The following is a 5,532-nucleotide window of genomic DNA, read 5'->3' on the forward strand; positions in this document are numbered from 1 at the left end:
ACACATCATCCTGGTGTAGGCTCTAATTACCTCATTCCTGAATTATTGCCAAAAGCTTTCTGGTTGGTCTCTCTGCAACAAGTCTTTCTCTATTCCAGTTCATCCTCCATTCAGTTGTCCAAGGGAACTTAAATTGCAAGTCTGACCACATGTCACAACCCCATTCAATAAAATGAAGCAATGCCATAAGCAAACTGATTGTTTGGTTGGTTATTGTCCTTTTTTCTCAAAGAGGACCAAAATGACATCATTATGTCATTTCAATGTGTCTGACTGTGGCTGACCAGACCAATACAAGTTTGAAATGCTCTACCACAGGTCAGGTACAAATAGTCCACGTGAACGTTTGGGGTGTATACTCCAAATTTGCCCATCTTGTGTTTCCTTTGAGCTGTTTAAATTCTGCTTTGCTCATAGAGGGCAGAACCTTCTCTGATGTGGGCATGCCATGCTGAAAGGTCCTGTGCCAGTGTCTTTCATGTCACACAATCAATTCCAAAGTTCTTGAGAGAGACCTTAAGAGTGTCCTTGTATCTCTTCTTCTGGTCACCATGTGAATGCTTGCCCTGTGTGAGTTCTCCATAAAATAGTCTTTTTGGCAAATGTAAGTTTGGCATTCGAACAACTTGGCCAGACCAACACAGTTGCACTCTCTGAAGCAGAGTTTGAATGCTTGGCAGTTTAGTTTGACTAAGGACCTCAGTGTCTGGTACCTTATCCTGCCAGGTGATCTTCAGAATCTTCCTAAGATGATTCAAATGGAAGCGATTCAGTTTCCTGGCATAGCGCTGATAGACTATCCAGGTTTCACAGGCAGACACCAATGAGGTCAGCACAACAGCTCTGTAGACCTTCAGTGTGGTAATCAGTCTAACACCTCTTCTCTCCCATACTTTCCTTTGGAGCCTCCCCAAAATTGAGCTAGCTCTGGCAATGCAAACATCAACCTCATTATTAATGTGTACATCCCTGGAAAATATACTACCAAGGTAAGTGAACTTATCCACAGCATTCAAAACTTCTCCATTTGCTGTAACCCATGGTTCCATGTATGGATGGTGTGGTGCTGGCTGATGGAGTACCTGTGTTTTCTTGGTGTTAATTGTTAGGCCAAAATTAGCCCAAGCAGCAGAGAATTGACCCATACTTTGTTGCACCAAGTTTACCTGTCAGAGCTATGGATAAGGAAAGAATTTAGGACCAAACAAGATGTAAAGAACATTACAAAATGTAAAATGAATCATTTTGATTATATAAAACTAAAAAGTTTTTGTACAAAAACCAATCAATGCAACCAAAATTAAAAGGAAAGCAGAAAACTGGGGGAAAATTTTCACAGCAAGTATCTCTGATCAAGCCCTCATCTCTCAAATATATAGAAAACTGAGTCTGATTTATAAGAATACAAGTCATTTCACAATTGATAAATGGTCAAAGGATATGAATAGGCAGGTCTTCAGAAAGAGAAACCAAAGATATCTATAGTCATATGAAAAAATGACCTAAATCATTATTGAAGAAAAATGCAAGTTAAAGAAACTGTGAGGTGCTACCTCACACCCATCAGATTGACTTATATGACATAAAAGGAAAATTACAAATGTTGAAGGGGGTTTGCAGAACATTGGAACACTAATGTATTGTGGGTGGAGTTGTAAACTGATCCAACAATTCTAGAGAGCAATTTGAAACTACATCCAAAATGCTATAAAACTGTATATCCTTTGATCCAGCAATACCACTGCTAGGTCTGTATCCCAAAGAGATTTTTTTTAAAAGGGGAAAAGACCTATTTGTACAAGAATATTTATAGCAGTTCTTTTTGTGGTGGCAAAGAATTGGAAATTGAGGGGATGCCCATCAAGTGAGGAATGGCTGAACAAGTTGTGATATATGAATGTAATGGAATACTATTGTGCTATAAGAAATGATGAGCAGGCAGATTTCAGAAAAACCTGGAAAGACTTACATGAACTGATGCTGAGTGAAGTGAGCAGAACCAGGAGAAAATTGTACACAGTAAGAGCAACATTGTGCCATGACCAACTTTGATAGACTTAGCTCTTCTCAGCAATACAGTGATCTAAAACAATTCCAAAAGACTCATGATGGAAAATGCTATCCACATCCAGAGAAAAAACTATGAAGTCTGAATGCAGATTGAAGTATACTATTTTCTCTTTTTTTTTCTTTCTCATGGTTTTTCTCTTTTGTTCTGATTCTTCTTTCACAACATGACTAATGTGGAAATATGTTTAATGAAATTGTACATGTATAGCTTATATCAGATTGCCTGCCATCTTGAGGAGGGGAGAAGGGAGGAAGGCAGGGAGAAAAAAATTTAGAACTCAAAATCTTAAAAAGTGAATGTTAAAAACTATCTTTACATATAATTAGAAAAAATAAAATAAATTAAGTGGGGGGGGGGAGAAGAAATGACAAGAAGGATGATTTCTGAAAAACCTGGAAAAACATACACAAACTGATACAAAGTGAAATGAACAGAACAGGAGAACATTGTACATAGTAACAGCAATATTGTACAGTGAAGGATTGTGAATGACCTGGCTATTCTCAGCAATACAATGATCCAAGACAATCCCAAAGGACTCATGATGAATCTGCCTGCAGAAAAAGAACTAATATTGTCTAAAAATATACTGAAGCATACTATTTTTCACCTTCTTTCTTCCTTTCTTTCTTCCTTCTTTCCTTCCTTCCTTCTGTTCATTCATTCTTTCTTCCTTCCTTTCTTTCTTCCTTTGAGTCTCCTTGCACAAGATAACTAACGTAGAAATGCTTTACATTATTGCACATGTATAACCTATATCAGGTTTTATATATGTATATATATACACACATACATATATAATATATACATACATACACACATACACACACATACACACACACACACACATATATATATATACACACACATATATATATATATATATATATATATATATATATATATATATATATATATGATATGTGTGTGTATAAGCAGTCAGATTGCTTACCATCTCAGGGATGGGGGAGGGAAGGAATGGAGGGATAGAATTTGGAATTCAAAACTTTTTTAAAAAGAATGTTAAAAATTGTTAGAAGGCACATAAAATATTTTTTTAAAATAAAATGAAGTGGTTCCTTCTTACCTTCAGGATTAAATATAAAATCTTTTGTCTGACTTTTAAAGCTCTTCATAATCTGGACCCTTCTTACCTTTCCAGTCTTCTTACACTTTACTGTTCTCAGGATCCAGTGACACTGGCCTCTTTGCTGTTCCTCTGAAAGACATTTGATATCCCAACTCTATGTATGTTCTCTGGCCAGCCTCTATTTCTAGAATGCTATCTCTCCTCTTGTCATCCTCTTGGCTTTCCTGGCTTCTTTCAAGTCTCAGCTAAAATTCATCTCCAATCTTAAATCTCTAATTTATCCTGTATATCATATTTGTTTTCATGTTATCTCCTTCATTGGACTGTGAGTTCCTTGAGGGTAGGGAGTATCTTTTGCTTTTCTTTGTATTCCCAATGCTTCACACAGTGCCTCATACAGAATAGGCTGTTAATAAATGCTTACTGACTTGACTTGACTTGGAAGAGATTCAGTAAGAAATCCTTCACCTCTCCTTCATCCCATTTTGGTTTTACCTGCTTGATGAAACAAGTATCCATCGGCCGATCTCTTGTGACTGGAGGCGGCGGGGTCGGACATGGCGACGTTCTGGAGCAATCACGGGCTTTGCTTGGCGCCGGTGTTTGGGCAGTGCTGGAGGCCTGGCCAGCGCTGCAGATCGCCGTGGAGAACAGCTTCGGGGGAGCCCACAGCTTCGAGAAGGCCCTGTGGCTCAGGGGAGCAGTCTGGGACTATTTCATCCAGAACGCTGACTTGGACCAAGATGAGGTTGAGGACTGACTTCCTGGCTGACATCATGAGCACTGACTTTGATACCCTCGTAGAGGATGGAAGCCTGCCCCAGGTAAGCCAGCAGCTCCAGACAACGTTCAGATACTGCCAGAGAGGTGAAGAACTCTTGCTGAGAGAGTTCGTCATTCAGATGGGCTAGAAGCAGAAGAAGGTCAAAGCCATGGAGGTCCAGACAATTGACAACAACTCAGACCGGGAGGAAAAAATAGATGGGGGAGCTGAGGAAATGGAGGTGACTGACATCAGGGAAACCCCTGCCCTGCATTGTGGTGCCCAGGCTGATCCATTGGCTGCCACTAGCCTGGCCTCCATTGGGCGGGCATGAAGCTGCTGAAGAAGGCTGGATGGTCATCCAGAGGAAAAAGAAGTGAGAGCCTAGGCCTTCCCCAGTGGCCTGGGCTGGGCCTTCCAGGTGTGCTCCAGTATCTCTCAGGGAAGAGCATCTTCTGAGCCTCTCGCTCCACCCCACGACATAGCATGCACAGCTGTGAAACTGGCCTAGAGCACCCAAAGGGGCCCCGGTTCAGGTGGAGTCTCTACTTGAGAGCATTGGGTGCCTGGCTTTGACATTTCCCAATGTCCTGTGAGCTTCAGCAAGTCACCTGACCTCTTTGGGCCTCCATTTCCCCATCTGTAAAATGAGGACAATAACAGCCTCCAGAACTGGAGGGATAGACATTGACTTTGCTCTGCTTCACAGGGGAATGGGGATACGAAGAGATGAAGCGTGGAAAGTGTTCCCAGTCTTTGTTCACCCCTGTTGCTCCCCAGGACCTTCACCGGTTAACACCTGCTCAGAATTGGTGTCAGCTAGAAGAGCAGTGCCTCAGTGGAACAACGGGCAGACGTCTCCTTTCCTCACCCATTCACATGGCCTCCAGCCTAATCTCAACCCCTTCCCCTCCCTAGTCAGCTCTCACCTCAACTAACAGAACTTCCAAACTTGCTTCTTCTTTGTCCACTCCGTGCTCCACACAGTTACCAAAGTCATCTTCCCAAGCGACAAACAGACTTGGCTATGTCACACCCACACTCAAAAACATTCAGTGACTCCTTCTCCCTTCTAGGCTAAACTCCAAAGTGCTCAGCCCGGCATTTAAAGGCCTACACAGTATTCCTTTCACCAGCCTTTCCAGGCAAGTGGACCTGCCAGCCCTTCCCACATTCTTCCCCTATACTTGGAGTCTTCTCCTCCCTTCTTCACATTAGCCTCTCGGTGCAGACCCTCAAAGCTGCCTGGTACACTTAGCCAGGAAATGGGCTTCCTTTACCTCGGAAGGACAGTCTGTGTTCTCTGTAATGATAAAGCAAGTATGAAGGTTTGTAGACGAAAAGCTACTTGTGGGTAGGGCCTCTAGTCTTGGTTGTTCCCACTCACTAATCAATGTTTGTGGGATTGAAATGAACGAAATTGCAAGAGGTTTTTCTTTGTATCCCCAGCACTTAGCACACAGCTGGTATCTAAGAAATGCTTTCTGACTTGTTTAAAAACTGGTCTTCCAGCTTTGGAAGACCTCTGAGGAGGAGGAGGAGGAACTCCCAAGCTCTCCAGGCAACAGCACACTCTTTGAGAGTGGTTCCAATTTCTAGGACCCCCTG

General features: G+C 42.0%; 1 pseudogene; it reads left to right on the plus strand.

Moving 5' to 3' along the window:
• The first annotated feature begins 3,663 nt into the window (after window positions 1-3,663).
• Window positions 3,664-5,142, plus strand: LOC118846773 (annotated as a pseudogene).
• Window positions 5,143-5,532: the final 390 nt, after the last annotated feature.

This window comes from Trichosurus vulpecula, chromosome 4 (genome assembly GCF_011100635.1).
Source record: "Trichosurus vulpecula isolate mTriVul1 chromosome 4, mTriVul1.pri, whole genome shotgun sequence".
Lineage (NCBI taxonomy): Eukaryota > Metazoa > Chordata > Mammalia > Diprotodontia > Phalangeridae > Trichosurus > Trichosurus vulpecula.